The 21907-nt window shown below is 35.3% G+C and overlaps 1 pseudogene; it reads left to right on the top strand.

Annotated features, from left to right (window-relative positions):
* The first annotated feature begins 6571 nt into the window (after positions 1-6571).
* Positions 6572-6670, top strand: LOC132280337 (small nucleolar RNA R71; annotated as a pseudogene).
* The last annotated feature ends 15237 nt before the right edge of the window (positions 6671-21907 follow it).

Below are 21907 nucleotides of genomic sequence, written 5' to 3'. Positions count from 1 at the left end.
GCTCAAATCAACTAGGCTACAAATCAAAACAACCTCCATCTAATCATTTTCCACTTCTCACTTTTTGGGAGAAGTCCTCACTTTTTTTATTGCTTTTGTAACTTTTTTTTTTTTTTTTTTTTTTTTTTTTTTTTTCAAGTTCAATTATTAACCTAGAGTTTGGTCCCTTCACCTTTCGGCGTAAGAAATTCAGTGCTTGATGAGGCTAGAATCCCGGCTACTCAATGAAAATAGTTTGTTATCCACTTTTGTCAAGATGAAAGCTTTCAATGCACTACTAGCTCAATTGAGATATAATCAATTCAATAATCAACAGAGCATGTACCCCACAAATGAATGCTAGTATGTGTCTGTGCTAGTGTAGAATCCTAGAGTGAATCTCAAAACAATCACAAAATCAGGATGATGTGGACCACAAATACAAACAAGATATCAATCTTTCAAAAAATTTACTCCTAAATAGCATCCACAAGACATACAAAGAGTATTGGACTCTTAAGTCAATCAATTTTTAAATTTTAAGCAATATAGTCCTCAAAAGATCAAAATCATAGCTAGTTATGGACCAATCATAGAAAATCCCTCAAATACACATGTCATGCTTAAAATTTTGAATTGAAAGCAAACACTGCAATTAACACCATTACCCCCAAACTTAAATGGCAAAATGTCCTCAATGTGCAAAGAGAACAAAAGGAAAGAGTATACCAGTGCAGCTATGGCAAAGAATAGCCGGGACAAAAGTATCCAAAATGGGTTGTATAACCCCCCCAAACTTGGGATTAACTGTAGTCCTGAAAAGATGGCACTGGGATAGAACTCATCAGATAACAAAAGGGATAATAATAGTGCACAGTGGACATGCAAGTGTAAATGGGACAATATATGAAATAAGGAGAGGAATAGGGGTGGTCCTGAAAAATTTGGGCAGCACTCTCTCTCACTTAAGTCATTGGAATGCACCTGATAAATGGAGTCAATCACAGATAAATATATCGATATAGAAACTGGACATCCAAAAGTATAGCATAAAAAGAAATAATGTACAGTATATCACAGTATCAGGACTAACAGACTGGCCGCAAAAATATCAAAACAGTAGCAATGTAACAGTAATATCACAGATATATAAATAAAAGTAGTGAGATAGAGAGATCAGGCAGAAGAGGTCGGGCGAGCTAGGCGTGATCCCCGAATATCTCTGGATTTATCTCGCAGCGCAGCCATGACATCTGAGCGGAGAGATGCCACATCAGTATTGAGGAAAGCCACATCGGACCGAAAAGAGACAACGACGTCCTCCAATGTCTGTATACGCTCTCCTAAGCCAGGTGTCTATGCTAGAGCGTCAGGTATGACTAGGTTAGGAGAAGGATGCTCATCCTGACTAGGCTCCTGGACATGTAATGGTGACCCTGCCTGAGAGTGATATGGTGACTCTTGTGCTGGCTCTCGTTCCAGATCAATATCCATATGCATGTTTGTAGCCGCTGGTGGGTCTGCTGGATCATGCTCTGCTGGCACTGCTGTTGCTACTGCTGCCTCCATCTCTGCAAGCTTCGCCTCCTCAGCTGCTAAGACAACATCGTCCTCCAGGCTCTTGATAAGAGCATTGTAGCTCTTATTCTAATCCTTCTTAACGAAGCTGCATGCCCCTGTCTCAAGATGCTCCTGTGGATAGAAAAGGAAACGCTAGTCCCGCAGGATCTGAGTAATAAGATGAGCGAATGGAAGATACTTAGCCTATTTGGGCTTCGCCTTGCTGATGTAGTCTGTATAGAGCTTCATCATGACACTCCAATAGAGTGCCGAAATAGATACCCAGTGGCCTATATAGAGTGCGTATAAAGTAGCCAAGAAGTCTGAACACCTTTGGATCTTATGGCCCACCATAAATACGTTTCGGTATAAGTCCGAATCGTAGAACCAAAGATCATCAGGCAAATAAATACGTGTGGCAAATGTCTCGTCAGTTGCATAGTGGCCAGTCAGTGTAACGGCCATATCTGCATCAGAAGGCCTCCTCAAGATAGGATAATGAAGGTCAGGAGGGCAGACATGAGGGCATCGAGAAGCTCTGGCTATTGTGTCAACTGTGATCCGGATGAGGTAGCCATCGATGGTGGTTTGCAGCTCTGATAGATTTCCCGGGGCCGGCCGGAGGTTCTGGAAGAACAACCAAACTAGCCGCGGGAAGACAGGATAAGTAACTGGTGCCAGAATGGCTAAAATGCTGCCCGAGTCAAGACTGGCTGGGAGAAGAAGGTATTGTCAAACACCGACTCATGCACCACCTGAAGGAGTGAATATCTCGGGAGAGGTCTATCTCGATCCTAGCTATGCTATGCCAGTGGTGGTGAAGGAGAAGGTACATGCCCAGCCTCATCTGAATGGGATAAAAATGCAGTAGCTAAAGATTGTAGTCTAGAATCAGCTGATGAGGACTAAGCTGGAGTTGGCTCAGGATACCCCTCTAACTGCTCAGGCTGCTTAGCCTGATTAACCTGCTTAACATACTCAACATGCTCCAAATGCTCTGGAGATGGATTTGGAACTGGATCCTGAACATGTAAAGGTCCTGCCTGGTCCTCTATACGCTGTCGTACCCTCTTCGGATACTATCGACGGGCATCTGTCTTAACCCGTGCTATGGCCTGCAAAAGAACGAAACACTTGTAAAGTCAACAATTAGATAATAAAGAATTAAAGCACAACATATAGAAACATGTATGTCAAATAAGATAGACAACTCAGAATAATTGACATGAATCTATGAAAGCGATGATGCAGTCAAATAAACAGTGACTAAGTGAAGCATGCTAAACAGTGTAAGTATGAAATGTATCCAATGTGGAAAACACAGGCATTAGGCATCAAGAAACTAGCATGAACACTATAGATGGTGTGTGAAGTGTACATATGCAAATCTGTGAAGTTCGATCGATCAGGATAATTTGAGATCGATCAGGACTAAGTTCGATTGATCTTTCTCAAATCGATCTAAGAAATCTTCAATCAATCGAACTACTTCAGGAAATTTGAAAAGTCACAGATCTGTGACGTGGCTGACACGGGGGGTACCCAAGCACGCTTATGGGTCTCCCTACATAACAACAACGCATTATTGATCACTTGTATAGGCACGTAACCCTCAAAATAAAATCGAAATCAAAATATATATATACACAAATATATATACATATATATACATGTGTTTAAAGCTCATATATGGCAAGAAATCAACATTGAAACTTAGATCTAGCATGGAAAGCACTAAAACATGTGATTGAAGCTTGAAATCCAAAAATACACTCGAACTTACCAAAACTTAATGAGATAAGTGGTTCGAGAGAGAGAGATGAGATCTGAGATGGGAGATGAAGTTTCGAAGCTTATGGAAGGTCGCCGGAGGCTCGCCGGAGGTTGGGAAGGTGGGTTGTAGTGGTGGGAGGCGATGAGGGTCGAGATCGACGGCCAAATCGATCAAATGACCCTAGGGTTTCTATTTTTAAAAATTGCCTCCGACATATTCAATCGATCTGGAAATATCTTTGATTAATCGAACATAAACCAATTTGAAAAGAACTCAGATCGATCTAACCTTGTAAAACATATTTTTGGAATTTTTTTTTTTTTTGAAATTTAAATATTTAAAGATTAAAAATTCAAAATTCAAAATTCAAAATTCAAAATATATTTTTTTTGGATTTTTGGAAAAAATAAAATAAAATATCTTTTTGGAGTTTTTATTTATTTATTATTATTATTTTTGAAACTATTTGTAAATAAAAATAAAGAAAATATATTTTTGGATTTTAAGAATTTTAAAATGAAAATAAAAGTAAAGATTAAAAATAAAAATCTTTTTGAAGTTTTTTGAAAATAAAATAAAATAAAATAAGAATAAAATCAAAAAAATCAAAATACAGTCAAAGTCAACAAAGGAACATAGATCGATGAATCCAAGATCGATCTGAAAGATGCTTTGATCGATCGAACAGGTAAAAACCTGTAGACAAGTTCGAATGAACAGACAAAGAGCTGTTTTATGTAGGGTTCAAAAATTTTCTAAGTGTTGGAACTGAAGATTGATCCAAGAGGAATTTGGATCGATCTTGGAATTTCAGATCGATCACAAAACATTTCGCACGATGGGACAGAGAGGTGAAATATGCAGGTTTAATGCAGGAATGAAGTTCGATCGATCGAACCTCTTTTGAGATCGATCGAACAGACACAAGATGCCCATTTTAGAACTGAAAGTGCAGGCATTTTCAACTAAACTCCCCAACAATGTGTATGAACCTAGAATATATCTAGATGTCGCAAGAAACGAAAGATAAAATAGAAATGAGGAAGGAATAAGGTTGTAAACCCTAAGAAGTATTGCTAGTCTTTAACGTCTCTAGCAAGTTGTTAGGCTCTTTTAGCCCGAATCAAATATCTTGTTATGCATCCCCTCCTTGGCGGGGTGAAAAACACTTTGAACCCCATCCAACAAATGGTTATTTAAGGAACTTGTTGGATTTGGATGAAAATGAATTGACTGTCTTTCATCAAGGCAATTCTTGGGCTTCCATGCCCTTTCAAACTTTGCTTTTGAAACTACAATTCTTAAATTCAAGTTTGAAGATGAACTCTTAGAACTTCCAAGCAAAAACTCATGTTTTTCAAGTTCATTGTCAATGCACTTTTCTATAACACCCACTTCTTCGTGTTTGTCTATGGAGCTCAGGGTCGGATTAAAGATGTTTAACTTCACTTTCATATGCCCAAATGAGATTTTCATTATCCCTGTCCTACAATTTATGTTGGCATTTGCGGTTACCAAGAAGGGACAGCCAAGGATAACAGGAATTTGGCTCTTGGGATTCGGAACCGATTCCATGTCTATGACAGCAAAATCAACAGGGAAGAAGAACTTATCAATCTTAATCAAAATATCCTCAATGATACCTCGGGGCTTTTTGATGGATCGGTCGGCAAGTTGCAAAACTACCGATGTCAGTTTTAAGTCTCCTAAGCCTAATTTGACATATACCGAATATGGAAGAAGGTTGACACTTGCTCCTAAGTCAAGAAGAGCCCGATTAATGACATGGTCACCAATGATGCAAGAAGTAGTAGGTGAACCGGGATCCTTAAACTTTGGGAGAGTGTTATGTTGCAAAATGGCTCACTTACTCGGTCAAGACCACTTTCCTTAGTGCTTGGCTTTTGTTCATCCTCTTTTGGGTACAAAGATCTTTCAAAAATTTGGCATAAGCCGGAATTTGCTTAATTGCATCCAAAAGCGGAAGATTGATCTTCACTTGCCTAAACACATCAATGATTTCATTAGTCTTGGTCTTTTGTTTTTCAAGAGAAATGGATCCTTTTAAGGCATCCGGAAATGGAGCTTTAGGCTCAAAAACTTTTTCAGAATTTTTCTTTGAAGAATTTTCAACACAAGAATTTTTCAAACTATCACAAGAATTTTTCAAATCATCTTTCAAAACTTTGTTCAAATCATTTTCCATTACTTTTTCCATAAAGGGGTCATGCACATGCAATGAAAGAGGAATAGGATGTGAAACGGGATGGGTGTCAACTTTTGGTTGCACTGGTTCACTCTCTTCATTGGACATACTCACTTGGTTGTCCATAATTCTCTCACTTCTCAAGGTTGTCACCGCATTGACATGTTCGATTGTGTGACCTTCCGATGAGGAATGAGTCTCCACAACATATTATTGCATTGGTGGTGCATTCAAAGGCATCTTCCCTTTCTCTCTAGCATTCAAAGTACTAGCTATTTGCTTGACTTAGGTTTCTAGCTTAGCAATGGATTGGGAATGGGAATGAAGCAATTGAGTGTTTGCCTCTAGAGTGCCTAGAGCGGTCAACACTTTCTCCTCAAAAGCGGGACTCCTAGAATTTCCTTGAGAATATGATAATTGGTTAGGAAAATGAGAATTAGAGAATTGATTTCAATGCGATTGAAATGATGATGATCTAAAACCTTAGGAACCTTAGCTTTGCATTGGTGGTGGAACATACTTGTTTTGAAAACCACATTGGGGAGGGTTTGAGCCTTCCCCTTGGCTTTTCCAAAAGAAGTTTGGATGGTTCCTCTAACTTGAATTGTAATGAGTGCCATAGGGATTATTCCATTGGTTGACAAATGTAGCATTGACTTGTTCATGTGGCTCACTTTGCACATGTCCATGGGGACAATTGGAAGTAGAATGTAAAACACTTGAATAAGTTAGGAAAGATTCATTAGACGCACGATGAGAATGGTTAGGGGAGGAAGACATTTGATTCGCCGAAGTTTGGTTAATCAAAAATTGATCAAACCTTTGAGACAAGGACTTCATCTCAGCAGCTATGTCATTAGAATTGTCGACTTGATATAATTCAACATTCTTCCTTCTACCTAGATTTCTACCATTTTTAGAGGATAAAGATCTATGCATTAAATTCTCACTCATGCTTGTCAAGATAAGAACCACCCATAGATGCGTCAACCATACCCTTATGGCTATCTGGCAAACTTTTAAAGAAATATTAGACTAGTTGCCACTTAGGTATGTCATGATGTGGGCATTTCCTAAGCAAGTCATTAAACCTTTCCCATGCCTCATGAAACATTTCCTTATCCCCTTGAGAAAAATCTTTAATTGAAGTTCTCATGGCATTGGTCTTAGAAACTGAGTAGTACTTCTTTAAGAACTGTTGTTGCATTTCTGCCCAAGAAGTTATTGAAAAAGGCCTAAGATTGTTAAACCAATATTTTGCCTTATCTTTAAGGGTGAAAGGAAAAAGTTTAAGTCTTAAAACCTCTTTCGGCATGTCCGTGTATTTCACAGTGGAACACACTTCAAGAAACTCATCCAAATGCTTGTAAGGTTCTTCACTTGGAAGTCCATGATAGTTGAGTAGCATTTGAATGGTTTGTGATTTAATCTCATAGATATGTGCTCTAAATGGGGGCAATTGAATATAAGTAGGTGCATTGTATTCATTAGGCGCGTGATGGTCTCTTAAAGCAATGGGAGGATTCACAACCAGCGGTGCTACTCGAACACCTTGATTGCCTTGCATAATGGGAGGTTGTGGAGCAAAAATTGGCCGAGGCATTCCCAATGGAACTTGGCCTTGTTATTGTGGTGGAATAAATGGTCTAGGCATGCCTAATGGTACTTGAATATTTTCATGATGCACATTAGGGTGGAGGATGCCTTGTTGGTTTATGTGACCAATGTCCTCCACATGGTCGTCATTCAATTCCTTCATTGGTAAAATGGAGCGATGAGAACTACCTCTTCCTTTAGGATTACGAACAACCAATTCAAGATGCAAATTAGGAGAGACAAAAGTAAGATTTAATGACCTACGACCATGCACACACTAGCTAAACAAATAACAAGCAAATAACAATCACTTCGCCCTCACAATAAGTCAATCAACAAACATTCTCCACATACAATGATCCCATACTCCCATGCTTGAACAACATGCAAAGAAAAGTAAATTGCCTCCACGCGGGCTCACGATTTATCTAAGAATTGAAAAACTTGTCACCACGCGGGCCGACGATTTAACTAGAGATTAAGTTAGAAAGATCTCACAAAGGGTCCATAAGCAACTTCAATTTTTTTTCAATTTTTAAGCCTTGCTATGCTTTGCAATTTTTTAGATTTTAGCTTCTTTTTGCTTTTGCTTAGCTTCACTTGGCTTCCTTGCTTTCAATTCTCCTTTGCTCAACTTCCTTGCTCAATTCACCTAATCAAATAAGAACAAACACAATAGGTAACTAAAAAGAAAATAAAGTAAAGACCCGATCAAAAGAGTACTAATTCCTATTTGTTTCTAAAACACGGCATTGCCAATTTAAATCCTCGGTAACGGCACCAAAAACTTGGTGTTGTCGTCGCACCAACGTTTAAAGATGTGCAAAAGAGTGTGGCTGTGCAATGTGGCCAAGTTTTAAATTTGTAAGAGCCACTACTACCTCTAACTAAAAATAAAGCTAGGGTGAGTAAGGATCGTCCCAAAGGATTTTTAGGCGTATTTGCAATGGAAACAATGTATAGTGTTAGTAGGTTGAGTGATCAAAAGGTGGTGTGTTTGGTTGATTAGACTACAAATTAAACTAAACAAGTTCAATGAAAAATAAGCAATTTAAATGAAATTTAGAGAAAACAAGAGAGTGAGGTCTTGGGGTTTAGAGGTCACCACTAAACATCACTATTCTAGACATTCAATGTATAATTAATGAGGGGAAACATATGTTGCAATTTGAGAGTGTGTGATTGATTGTTTCAACAAGTATGGATGACTAATTAAGCATATATTATCTAAGCGACTTAGTGAATAGCACAATACATCAAACTAAACCATTAATCCTTCTTTTAAGCTCACAATCCAAACACATCACATGGTCAGAGAATAATACTACTTATATTGATAAGCATGGAATATCAAACAATAAGCATGGGTTGTTGTAATGACCCGGTCATTTTTCTTCCTTTTCTTTTTCTCAGATTTTAACGGATATTTTTTTTCTGTTGTCTTTTCCTTTTTGGGTTCGGTTTTTCATCACTTGATGTCGTCTCGAGTGCTCTGGAATGATTTCCGAGACTTTTTTCCTTGAATTGACAACTTTCTTTAAGGATTGTGTCATTTCCATATTTTATTTTTCCGAACACTATTCACATTTTGTCTTTTTCTCGTTTATCCTTTTTCCTTGCACAACCTCACTTTTTGTGCTCGGATTTGATTTCGGTTTTACATGCATTCATGATATTTGATTTCCATGATATTGGTATTTTTACTTTTCTAGAAAAGCATGTTGATTGCTTACTTCTTTCATAAAGGGGCATTAATGCATACTTTAATGTAATTATTCTTAACTTGTGGGGTTTTAGTGTAATTAAATAAAGTAATTATTTTTCATCTTGGGGACTATTTTGTAATTAAATTTAGAAGATATTTTCAAAAAGGACCTTTTTGTAATTTTTGAAAAGTGTGACAAGTGTCACACTCTCATTGGTCCACTTGTTGACATTTGTGTGGAAACATTTTAATGCATTGGATGATGACATTTGGAGGGTGAGGATTCACCCACTTGTTGGCCTATGATTGGTGCACTTGTTGGCTTGGATGGTTGACAAGTGTAGGTGTGGGATTAAGCCTAGGAAGGAGCCATGGATTGGTGACAAGTGTAGGTTCACAATTTAGTATTGCAAATATCTTTAGGCCACTTTGGGATTATGGTTTTAAAGGAGGGTTTTTGTGCAATTAACCATAGATGTGTGTGTTGACCATGGTGTAAGAGCACATAGTGAGTGGAGGATTTCTATTTCCTCCACTCACACTTAACCACATTATTTCATTCTCTTCCTTACAAGAAAACCCTAGCCTCCATAGATGGAGCTTGAAGCCTTAGGCATTAACCTTGATCTTTGAGGCCCTTCCACTTACTTTAGACCATAAAGCTTGGAATACTTTTTGTTCCCCTCATTTTCCTCTTCAAAACCCTTGAAAGATCTAGCCTAACACCTAGTTTTGCTTTGGTATCTAGAGATTCAATTCTCTAGTGATGTATTGATCTATTATTTTGAAGTATTTTTATGCCATTATTGAGTGTTTTACATACATGGAAGAGAATGACTTGTATTTTGCCCTTAAACTGTTTTAACTTGAAATTAATCTTGTCAAATTAAATATACAATATGAAAATATACTCAATTAGCTTTTATTTAGTTTTGGTTTCATGCAATTTGGATTTAAAATGAATTAGTTATGAATTTTTGAAGTTGCAAGCTAGTTACTGGAAATTTGAAGCTTTGCCTTTTCGGTTCGGAAATGAATTTTTATACGAAGTCGTGGTGCTTCAATTGCCTTAAAATTTTTACTGAAACTTCCTCCAAGGGTTTTACACTACTCATAATTTTTTCACGATTTTAGAGCATTTCTAAATTTTTTTTAAAATCTGAAACTATCTGCTGTCCATGTTTTTATTGCAGTTAGAAAACATTTTTTTAGATGATTTATTTCACTAATCTTTTAACATTGGATCATGGCTTAAATTTTCAGTTTTACACTCTCATATGTTTAATTCCAAAATAAATTAGGTTTGCCCAATTTGGATGTCAAATGAATTTTTCATGAATTTTCAAAGTTGGAAGCTACAGGCTAAAAATGTGTTTTCTGGGCAGAATTTGTTTCAAAGTTGTGGGTCAAAACTATTTCAATTGGGAAAATATTTTGTTAAACTAAATTGATATTATCAAATTACAGTGTTTAATCTTTCATTGGGCTTTGGATTCATTCAATTTGGGTTAGAATTGAATTTTTTATGAATTTTATAAGTTGAAGGTAGCAAGTTGAAAAATCTGTTTTGCGGACTGAAAATTTGGGGCGATTTCATTTTGGTGGTAATTGGGATTTTCATTTCAATTAAGGTAAGGAATGTTTTAGGATTATTTGTGTGTTGTATTGTGTGTTTGCCATAATTATATAACATATATGTATGCCTTGTATCAAATCTAGAAAGTTAGTAATTTTTATTTCTTTGTATAAGATTTAAAATTTATAATGATGTATAACTTTGATTTGAATTGTAACATGCTAGGAAATTATGCTTAGATATGTTGGTTAACATATATTAAATTTGGATCATTTGATTAAGAATTATAACTTTTATTTAATATTTATCTTTAGTGAAAGTTTAATTCACATGGTTGTATCAAGCATTAAATCAAGTTGTAATGAGGTATTTAAATAGGCCTTGGCATGTTCTCTAACATAGATTAAATTGAGGGCATTTGGAATTGTTTAAATATCTAGAGGAAATTAATTAATTAGTTTGATTAATTTTGTTTTAAGTGTTTTAATCACTTAACTTGTCATTTGATGTTATATATATGATGACCATGACATGTCTTTCAATATATATTAAATTGAGGTTATTTGGATTAACTTGGAATTTAGAGAATTTAACTATTTATGTTTAATTAAATTCTACTTTATTACTCCATGGATTTAATTGCATTTTGGAAGTTGTTTCTATATATAAATCATGGATTTGGATTTGATGTATGTTCACTTGATTACTTTTGAGCATTGGATAAAATAGTTGTTACATTTATATTCATGAGAATATGTTTTTTCTTATTGAATATATTGTTGCTATGTGTAAGGAATTACACACTTTGTATTTGACATCTTACATGCCATAGTAGTTGTGAATTTTGAGCATGTATTGTATAAGTTTCCAAAATTTGGATTGTGCTTGGTAAATAGTTGATATCTTGTATATACATGTTGATATATATACGTTGTTGCACAATTTGTTGATTTTGGAAACTTGGAGATGTCGTTGTTTGGCTACGGCTAGGACTTGGTTCTAGTACGGAGGATTGTCCCTCTATATAGTCTAGTGCGCACATAGGGAGGTCACCCATGGGCTAGTAACCCTAAAGTAACTATGTTGTCGGTCTGATCCGGCGTGACGTCCGAGTATCCACTTTGTTTGATTTCGTATTTCATTTCAAGTTGATAACTAGATGATATCGTAACTTATTGTTCCTTATTTGATTTCCTATTTTGAGCTTAAGATGTAGCTTTGTGGAAGCATGCTTCATGCGTTGTATTGGAAGTTCCATTGTTGGTTAAATTGCATCGATATCATAATTTGTGTTTTGATGTTCAAATGTAGTTTAGGAATGACCTTATAGATTCATTTTGAACATAGACGTTAGGTGGCATGACCCACACTTATTATTTTCGTATTTTGGATTTCAAGTTGAAGACTTTGAGAATCTATTTCTTGTTGCCTTGTATAACATGTTTCCATGTTGTTTGAATTGCATGAACAATGTGATTATGATATAAATGATCTAGGTAGCTTAGGATGCTCCTTGGGTCTCATCTTGACATAGACGTTAGGTGGCATGAGCCCCTTTAACATGTTTCACCATAAGGTGATAAAATTGTAAAATGCTAGGTCGATGCATGCTCATCTCATACGAGTAGCTTTATGTTACTCACCCCTACGATACTGGGGAATATTTCAGGTACAGGACTCAGGATTTGAAGATTCTATTGCTCCTTGGATGGCTTACAGTTTCTAAGTTTCTATTTTATGCAAGTGTTAGCATAAGATGCCTCTTTGTAGCCCTATTTGTTTAAACTTGTATTCGTTGATTCGTATATGTAAAGTGTACGTAAATGCACTCTTTTTAATGTATTTAACATGTATGAGATGAGGCCGGAAGCCAATGACATGTATCTCGTTTTCTATGCACTTTTATTTTCAAAGTTTATTATGAAAATATTGGAATATGTTAAGTCATTGCTTCATAACTTTCGCATCGGGTGTTGGAATTTCATATCTTTTCTGCCCGGACTCAGAATCAGACGATTCTTGAGTCTAATTTTGTTCATTTTTCGTTGTCCTTCCAATGGTGTGCACGGTGGCACCCTTTTCAGTGAGAAATGACCATTTTGCCCTTAGTTCATCTCTTTTTGGGTTAGACATTCTTGCTTCATTTGCTTGGCTTATTTGAGTTCCTTGGCTTCATGGAGAGTCACTTTGGGGCCTTAGGGATGACGTACATCTCTTGAGGTCATTTGGCTTCTTTTGCTTCCGCATTTCGGGTCCGTTATCGGGTCAACTTCCGGTTCATCACTAACGCACCGGGTTGAGAAATCCGGGTCGTTACAGTTGTCCTCCCATCTAACCACTAAGGCAACTACACTATAACTAAGTTAAGAGCATGAAAATTAAACTAAATTAACTAAGGGAGAGGTACAATCCATCAAGACATAAGTATGAACTATCAAATAAACCACAATAGTATTCTATTAAGCACTATGCCTTGACAATCTCTGGATCCATAGCATCAACACATATAGACATGCATCAATAACACAAAAACTAGAGATAAATACATGAACATCTATTCTAACATACATAGACATATGGATAGAATGAAATGATCAATTGAAAGTATTAAATCACACAAATCATTAAATAAACAAGATTCATATATAAAATAAGTGTCAAGACAAGATTACAACACAAATCCCCTCAAATACAAAGCATTAGAGTCTATAAAGCATACTTAGGGCTAACTCTAGCCCCAAGAAGATGTTTAGCCTCTCATTGAAGTAGTCATTCAACCCTCAAGGGCTATCTCCATGGTAGGAATGACTTCCTTCTTGATGAAAACCCTAGAAGAATGGAAGAACTCCCAAAGATGTGTCTCTAGCCTCTCCTCATCTCTTTTCTTCCTCTCTAAGAATGTTTCTAAGTATATGTGATGATATGTAAAAAGTAGCTCAAAATCCTTATATAGGTAGGTCAAGTGTCACACCCAATGGTCTGGATTCGTGTACTTAGGTCCTTGCAATGATTGCACCATGAGCCAACTTTTAATGAGCTGGAACTTCTTCTTCTTTCGCACTTGAGAGGGTTCGATCGATCGAGATCGATCAAACTGAGGTGAGATCCATCGAATGCTGCAGAGATTGATCCATCTTTGGTGGCACCTTTTTGAATAAAGACAAATCTCTGAGATATTTTGGGAAAGAGACAAAAGTGGTAGGTAGGGTGGTAGGTGTGGATAAGATCGAATATTTTCGATCGATCGAAGAGATGTTAGATCGATCGAACCTTGTGGAATCTTTTGGATAAGGACAAGGACTTTGATCCATTTTGAAATGTCTAGATCGATTAACTCCAAATCGATCGAAGGATTTCTAAGATCGATCGAACATGCTGAATCTTCACACTTTATTTCATTCTGCTTCCACTTTGCTCCTTTCTTCTATCCAGCTTGAGTTAGCTTCTTTAATACTCTTATTTGGTTGAATTAACTTATTTTTGGGATAAGTGCCTGAAAAGGGTAATAACATTAAATTAGTCTAAAACAGGAAAGTAAGATAGATAAAGGTCCTAGAATAACTAAGCTTAAGAGGTTTAATTGTGCACTTTTCAACGCTCATCAGGTTTTATTGAAATTTTAAATTAATTCTTTGTTTCTTAGGTTATTTGTTTAATTGATTTCTTTGTTTTACTTGAATTATATGCTTATGTGGAATTTTCTTAATTGTTTTAAATTAATTTATTTGTTTAATTGTCATAATAGGTTTAAATTGATTTATTTGTTCAACTGAAGTCATGTACTTATGTGGACTTAAATTAAATGTTTATATTTAATTTAAGGTTGGGCTTGGATAGTATAGACTACTTGGATAGGAGATTAAATGGGTACGGTTAATACCCATGGATGGTTATAAATATATATATGGGTATATATGTATATAAGGTTAATTTAATTATCAATTATTAATAATGGTTAAATTAGGATCAGTTTTCGGTAAATATGTATTATATAGTTTTAGGGTTTATTATATTTTTATAAGATTATCACGTTGTGGGATTGCAGACTTAGATATATATTTATTTTAATTATAATCTTTCTTTTCCTTCTCTTAGTATAATTCGAATTAGGTTTTAAAAGCCTATAAATATATCGTTTTTTGTCTGCCTAGGGTTTAAAACACAAACTATTTTCACATACAGAAAGGTTTGAGAGAACAGAGAGAACTAATTAGGGTTTCGGCCATAGATTAAAGATCGGACTAAGGAGGAAGGAAATGATTGCTTATGGGTTTGAACCAGAGCAGTAGGAGGTTTGACGGCAGTTAGAAGTCGTCGAAAAACTCAGAGACGGTGGTGCAAGGTTTCAAACTGAAACCTATAGGCAAGTGCTATATCTAACTCTCTCCCTTTGACTTATGTTCTTTACATGCCTAAAACAATTCTAGAAGTAAATAAATGTTAAATTAATCTTTTATGCATGTTAGATTCGATTAAGACAGTATGTGTATTAACAAATTTGTAATTGCTTAATTTTAAGTTTTCAAGCATGAAGACTTGTTTTGAATGGGTTGTTTAACACATAAAGGATTTGGATAATTCTTTTGGACTATCTGGAACTTAGAATAGAGGGTTAGGGACCTTAACAAGGGTAATCGGAAAGTCAGAAACTAGTCGGAGTTGAAGCAGACGATGATTACAAGGGAAGATGCGGCTCCCTTTTGAAAGAAGGCAGCTCCCCCTTTGTGGGGAGCTGGCTCCACTTGGTAAATAGGCGGGGAGCCGGATCTACTTAGTGGGGAGGCGGCTCCCCTTCCGTGTGGTGTTTTTGACGAGTTTTGGGGCCACAGTGCTTAGATTGTTAGGTTCCAGGTTTAATTAGGAGTTGTAATGGGGGTTTTAAATGATGTCTAAGGTTATATTAAAACTCCATAGGGCATGATAATGCATAATAAACCACATGAAATTAGTATCTTGAACAATATGATATTCTTAACTAAATTTTTATATTGTTATTGGATGTGGATGATTTAATTTGCTTACCTCTATGTTATCAATTTGTTTATATATGATATAGTTTTAATCATGTATTAGTGGTATAAAATAAGTATGTTAATTTATATATTTTTATTATGCTTATTATGGATTAATTGATGTTTAGGTTTATTATCTGTATTATCAATTATTGGATTTGTGGATTATATGCACCGGTATGGGATGGTGGCAGATAAGGGACGGATTAGCTCAAAGCGCTAAGTCCTACCTATTTTATTATAAGGAAATAGATTAACTATAATAGTTAAGTCCCACTTATATTTGTGTCAGGTCAATAAATAATTGAATGACATACCTTGGTTTTTGGATGGATTTATATATATATGATTATGGTACCGTGATATGAGATTGAGTCTTGTAATATTCATATATTTTAGAGGAATTATTTAATTAAATTAATTGCCTTTAAATGAATTTAATGGATTTATTTATTTAAAATTAATTATTTGTTTACTTGTTTATTTGATTTTTTGATATAATGATGTGCTTGATTGATGATTGATTTGTTGGCGTATTGTTTTTATTTTTATGGTATGACTTGATTGTTAATTATTGTTTGATTATGTGCTACATGTATTTAGTTATTTTAATATTAAGTGTTTATGTATTTAATTATTTGTTTAAATTTAATAGACTGGGTTTGGATTATTTGGACCAAAGGATTTAGGTCTTGGGCTGGAAAAGGAAGTCTTAAAGAATTTGGGATGGTTTAAATGCCCATGGATTTATGCATGAGTATATATATATATATATATATATATATATATATTTTGCATATTAAATGGATTATATAAATATATAGAGAATTATATAGAGAATTATATATTTATAGTAAGTATATATGTATAGGACTATATGCATATATATGGTAAGTATTAGTTAAAAATGATTTATAAATATATTTTATATAATACATATATATATTTATATATGTCATGTATATTAATATAACTAGAGTCCTCTACAGAGGAGGATTTGAATTGGCAATATATATTATTTATTTTTTTATTATGTGAGGTATATATATATATATATATAATATATGTGTATATATTTTATTTAATATTATTTTTATTTTTATTTTGGGTAGTCATACTAGGAATAGGATTAGGGTATTAATGTGCATAAATATACACATAAGGTTATATTGTTAAAAAGTTTTTCACGTTAGAAAAAATAAGAGAAGCAGAGAAAAAAAAAAAGAAGGGAGGGCTGATAAAGAGAAGGCTAGATCAGAGAAAGAGGATGTCGGATTTGGAAGAGATAACCAAGGTTGAAGCATTGGTTTCGTTTCGAAACTTTCAGGCAAGTTATTTTCTAATTCTCCTCTTAGAACCTATAAGTTTATCACCTTGGGTATTAAAATCTGTAGATTAAATTGACATGTTATCACCTAGACATAGGATAAATGCATGTGAAGAAATTGATTGAGAGAAAAGGGAAGAATCATTCTTCAATTAGGAAACTTTCTCCAATTCCCGTTTTAATATTCTATTTGTATCTCTTTCCTCGAGTGCCAAAACGGCTCAAATCCCGCGTGTATGAACGTAAATTCGAAGATCTCTAATTTTGTATTTCATGAAAATTTCATGAGACGGATGTTTACCTTATCAAAACTAGGCTGGAAGACAGCACGAATTTTGTATATATATATATTTTATCCCATAATTATTTTAGCCAATAAGATCATAAGATGTGTTGGTTAAATATATATCTTATTACATAATTGTTTTAACTAATTTGGATAATTTTTATTGGTTGGGTGTTAACCAAATAATTCTGAATTTTTATATTTACGTGTAACGTGTTATTTGGACATTGTTAAATTGTGTAACTTACGTATTATAGACGCCTACGTGTTATATACTGCCACACATAAATAAATAAATATAACCTAGTCAACTAATAAGCTGTTCATTGATATTTATCATGTTTATATATGTGGTGGCGTTGTTGATGAAATCATAATAGGTTATTTATTTAAATTAATTATATGATTATAATTTGCAATGAGTGCCTATGTATGATTTATTTCATAGTTAATTGTAAAGTTTGATACATGGTTAAATTGGAGGCATGGATGAGTTGCCAAATACATAAATAAATTGTCTTATTAATTGTATTAATAAAATACATACATGGGGAGCATAGATGAATTTCTAATTAATAGTATGAATAAAACATACTTTTGGAGGTATGGATGAGTTGCCAAGACATAAATAGATTGTCATTTAATAAGCATGGTTGATTTACCAAAGTATAAATAATTTATTTGTAGATACGTAGTTGAGTTGCTATAGTATAAATAAACATACTTCTAGAGGCATGGTTGATTTGCCAAATCATAAATCAATATTTGTGGAAGCATGGATGAGTTGTCAAATTATAAATAAATTGGTAGATAAGTTAGATGATTAAATATACATCTATGGATATTGTGTTTATAAGTTGGAGGTGATAAATATTCTTATATTATAATAAACTACTGTTTAAAGAATAATATATTATTTTATAGTATTAATAAAATAATATTAGTGAAGGCAAGGATGAGTTGCCAAAATATAGATATTTGTTATGTGATCTTTATAAATAAGATCATACATTGGTGGAAATTGGGATTTGGATTGAAGGAAAATATTCTTTGGATTATTACCTATTATTTAAATGGCTAAAGAACCATTTAAAAATGGAATTTAGGTTTAAATGAGTTTTCTCTTAAAAGGGGAATGTACTTGATAGTTAGTTTAAATATAAGGTAGTTTTATCATTGTTTATGATCTTGGATTTCAAGTAATATATTAACAAACCTATTCTTTATATATAATATATATGTATCATTTTATATTAAATGTTAAAACTTTAATTAAGATGATTTTGGTTAGAAATGTTTTATTTATCGGTTTTCAGAGGCTTAGTAGAGAGAACTTGCTTGTGGGTCTAACCCACAATTTATTTTTCAGGTTATTAGAAGTTCCAGTCTCGAAGTTGAGGATCCGCAACTGGGAAACTGTCATTCATCTACTCATCTTATTTACTTTTAAATAGTATTGTTATTCATTGTTAGATGTTATGTATAAACTGGTGGATTAATAGTTTATGGTTTAGGGGTCCTTGACTTATAAGATTCCCGAGTTGTATTTTTAGAATTTTCAATTCATGAAATTTATTTTTGTAAATGAGGTTTTATTTTATTAATAAAATTTCATTCAGCGATTTATTCATTCTTTTTATTCTTCTTGTATTCTGTGTTCGTTTAAATACTAAATTGTTTTGATATTCCCGTGTTTTCGAGTGTGGGCCTGGCCAACATACACGTGGAAATTCGGGAGTATCACAAGTCTCAGGATCATGGTTAGGGTGCGTATATCGCCTAGAATGGATAACTGGACATAGTAGACACCTGGTCCCCTAGTAGGTCTAGGTATACATGCCCACGTTATGTGAGATTTGCATGTTACCTTTTATTCAGGTTGAGACAGACCTATGGACTAGTGAATGTCCTATAGTGTGTACTTATACATATATGGACTATTTAGTTATTGTTGAGTTGTCTAGGATGTACATGCGTATCGGGTCTCTGCTTAGATTGTAGTATAGTAGAACTTGCTCGTGAGCCTAACCCACTATTATTTTTCTCAAGTGTTTGACAGTTCCAGGCTTAGAGCTTGATCGTGCTGAGCAGAGACAGCCACTTACTCTTCCGAGGACGTATGACTTTTATTTATGCTTTAGTTTTGGATTTCCTTTCAGTTTATTTATGTTATTTTCCAGTTGGGATATTATTAGGGATCTACTTGATGGATTCCCAAGTTATAATAATATTAGAGGTATTGGATTATAGTTATTTAATTTTAAGGATTTTATTTTAGATTTATTTCATCCTTCATTTTTATTCTTATTTCTTTAGTATTCTATGCTTGTTTAAATACTTAATTGTTTAGTATCCCTCAGATCTGTGCTCGGACTTGATCACCCATGGCTCTAGAATCGAGGGATATCACAGTTGGTATCAGAGCATTCCAGGTTCAAGTGTCTCTAGGGTTATTTCATAATAAGACTTCCGCGTAACTTATTCTCTTGTTTAAAGCTTAAGTTTAGGATTCGTTGTATTCCTTTACGGTTAATTTAAAATCGTACTGATGTCTGTCTTTCTATGTTAACAGAATGGTTAATGCTAGAACCAGACAGAACAATAGGTAACGAAGGGAAGTGGCACGTAGGCAACAAGATCTCCTATAGCGTCAGCTAATGGAAGAGGAGCAGCAATTGCCTGGGTTTCAGGATGATGATGGTCAATTACATGTAGAGCAGGAAAAAGTTCAACAGACTCAGGATGAGAGACGAGATCCAGAATATCCTCCTCATCTCAGTAACCTCATTGCTCGGGTTATAGAAGCAAGTTTAATAGCTACACTTCGGAATCAACCACAGGTATAACAAGTACCTATACCAGCACTAGTGGTTCAGACTGATCCTTAGAAAAAGGCTAGGAGTTCTTTCACAAAGGGGAGCCCACCTGAATTCTTAGGCTCCACCGATGCGAAAGTAGCTCACCAGTGGAAGAAGGACATTGAGAGACATCTTCGCATGGTTCAGTGCACAGAGGTTCAGAAGTAGATGCTTGCTACCTTCAAGCTTATTAGGGATGCACTACAATGGTAGGAGTCAGTTACCACCGCAGATGAGAAGACTTCATTGACCTATGAGCAGTTCAGTACTCGCTTCAATGAGAAGTATTTTCCATATACAGTTCGAACAGCTATGAAGACAGAGTTCCTTAATTTAGATCAGGGGAACATGACAATGGCAGAGTATGAGCAACAGTTCACGCGCTTATCTCTGTTCTCTCTAGAGGAGGTGGATATAGAGGAGAAGAAACATAATAGTTTCGTTAAGGGACTTATGTGGCCTATTAAGCGAGCTATTACAGGTAGTCCAGCCTACACTACTTATGCTCAGGTGGTAGACGACGCTCTACAGTAGTATCAGTTAACCGTGGACTTCAGACAGGCTTGGGGTGAGAAGCGGGGTGACAGAGACTCTGCTAATCAGTCAGCTGAGAAAGGGAATGGCAATGGACACCGACACAATGATAAGGGCAAATTCTAGGGACAACAGTCTTGGAAGAAGCACAAGAGTGGTTCAGATGCTCACATGAATGGGGCACCTATTCAGAGGCAGCAGGATGGGGGACCACTCACTCACTTAACTAAAAAGGGGTTACAGTTTGTATGGGATGAACACTGTCAGAAAGTTTTTGATGAGCTAAAAAGCAAGTTGACTTCTGCACTGGTTCTGTCTACTTCACAGAGCGGGATAGAGTATCTTGTTTACACAGATGCTTCTTTGCAAGGCCTTGGGTGTGTGTTGATACAGGAGGAACGACCAATTTCGTATGGATCTCATAAGCTTAAGCCTCATAAGCTTAATTATCCAACACATGATTTGGAGTTGGCAGCTGTAGTCTTTGTCTTACGCATTTGGAGGCATTATCTGTTGGGAGAGTCCTTCAGATTATTTAGTGATCACAATAATCTGTAGTATTTATTCACTCAGTGGGAGTTGAATATAAGACAGCGTAGATGGTTAGAGTTTGTGAAAGACTATCATTTCTCTATACAATATCATCCAGGGAAAGCGAATGTAGTGGCAGATGCACTCAGTTGCCGACCCTATGCTAGTCTTTTTGCTTTATTCACCACTGAGTGGAATGCTTTGAAAACCGTTGACGAGTTATTTGATGCTTTTATAGCTTGCATGGTAGTTACACCTTTTATCATTCACAAGGTTTTGAAGGCACAACTCGCGGATCAGCAGTGCATTGACAAAATTATAGAGATAGCTTCTGGGGAGGTTCTATTTTACTATGTTGGGACTGATGGAGGTTTGTAGTACAAGGGGTGTATAGTAGTACCTTCTGCTGACGATTTGAGGAAGGATGCGATGATTGAGATTCATCATTCTGAATTTTATGTTCATCCAGGAGGAGACAAAATGTATCAGGATATGAAGTGGCAGGTTTGGTGGGCAGGTATGAAGAAAGACATTGTTATTTTTGTCTCTCAGTGTAGTACTTGTCAGATGGTCAAGATTGACCATCATAGGTCTCCAGGATCTCTATAGCTACTACCAATACCAGAGTGGAAGTGGGAGAGCATTTCTATGGATTTAGTGGAGGGGTTGCCAAATTCATTCAATGATCACAATTCCATTTGGGTTATTGTTAATAGGTTAACTAAATCAGCTCATTTCTTACCTATTCGCACTGATTTCACCTCGGAGCAGTTGGCGAGACTTTATATTACAAAGATTGTGAAGTTATATGGCATTCCTTTATCTATTATATCGGATAGGGATTCGAGCTTTGTATCAGGATTTTGGAAGAGCTTTCAGTAGGCTTTGGGAACAAAATTGCATCTTAGCACTGCTTATCATCTTCAGACTGATGGACAGACTGAGAGGGTTAATCAGATCATG

This window comes from Cornus florida, unplaced genomic scaffold (genome assembly GCF_030987335.1).
Source record: "Cornus florida cultivar Cherokee Brave unplaced genomic scaffold, ASM3098733v1 CherokeeBrave_3.0.0_Hap2_Chr10, whole genome shotgun sequence".
Lineage (NCBI taxonomy): Eukaryota > Viridiplantae > Streptophyta > Magnoliopsida > Cornales > Cornaceae > Cornus > Cornus florida.
Note: the sequence above shows the minus strand (reverse complement) of the source record. Positions and strands in the feature narration are given on the sequence as shown.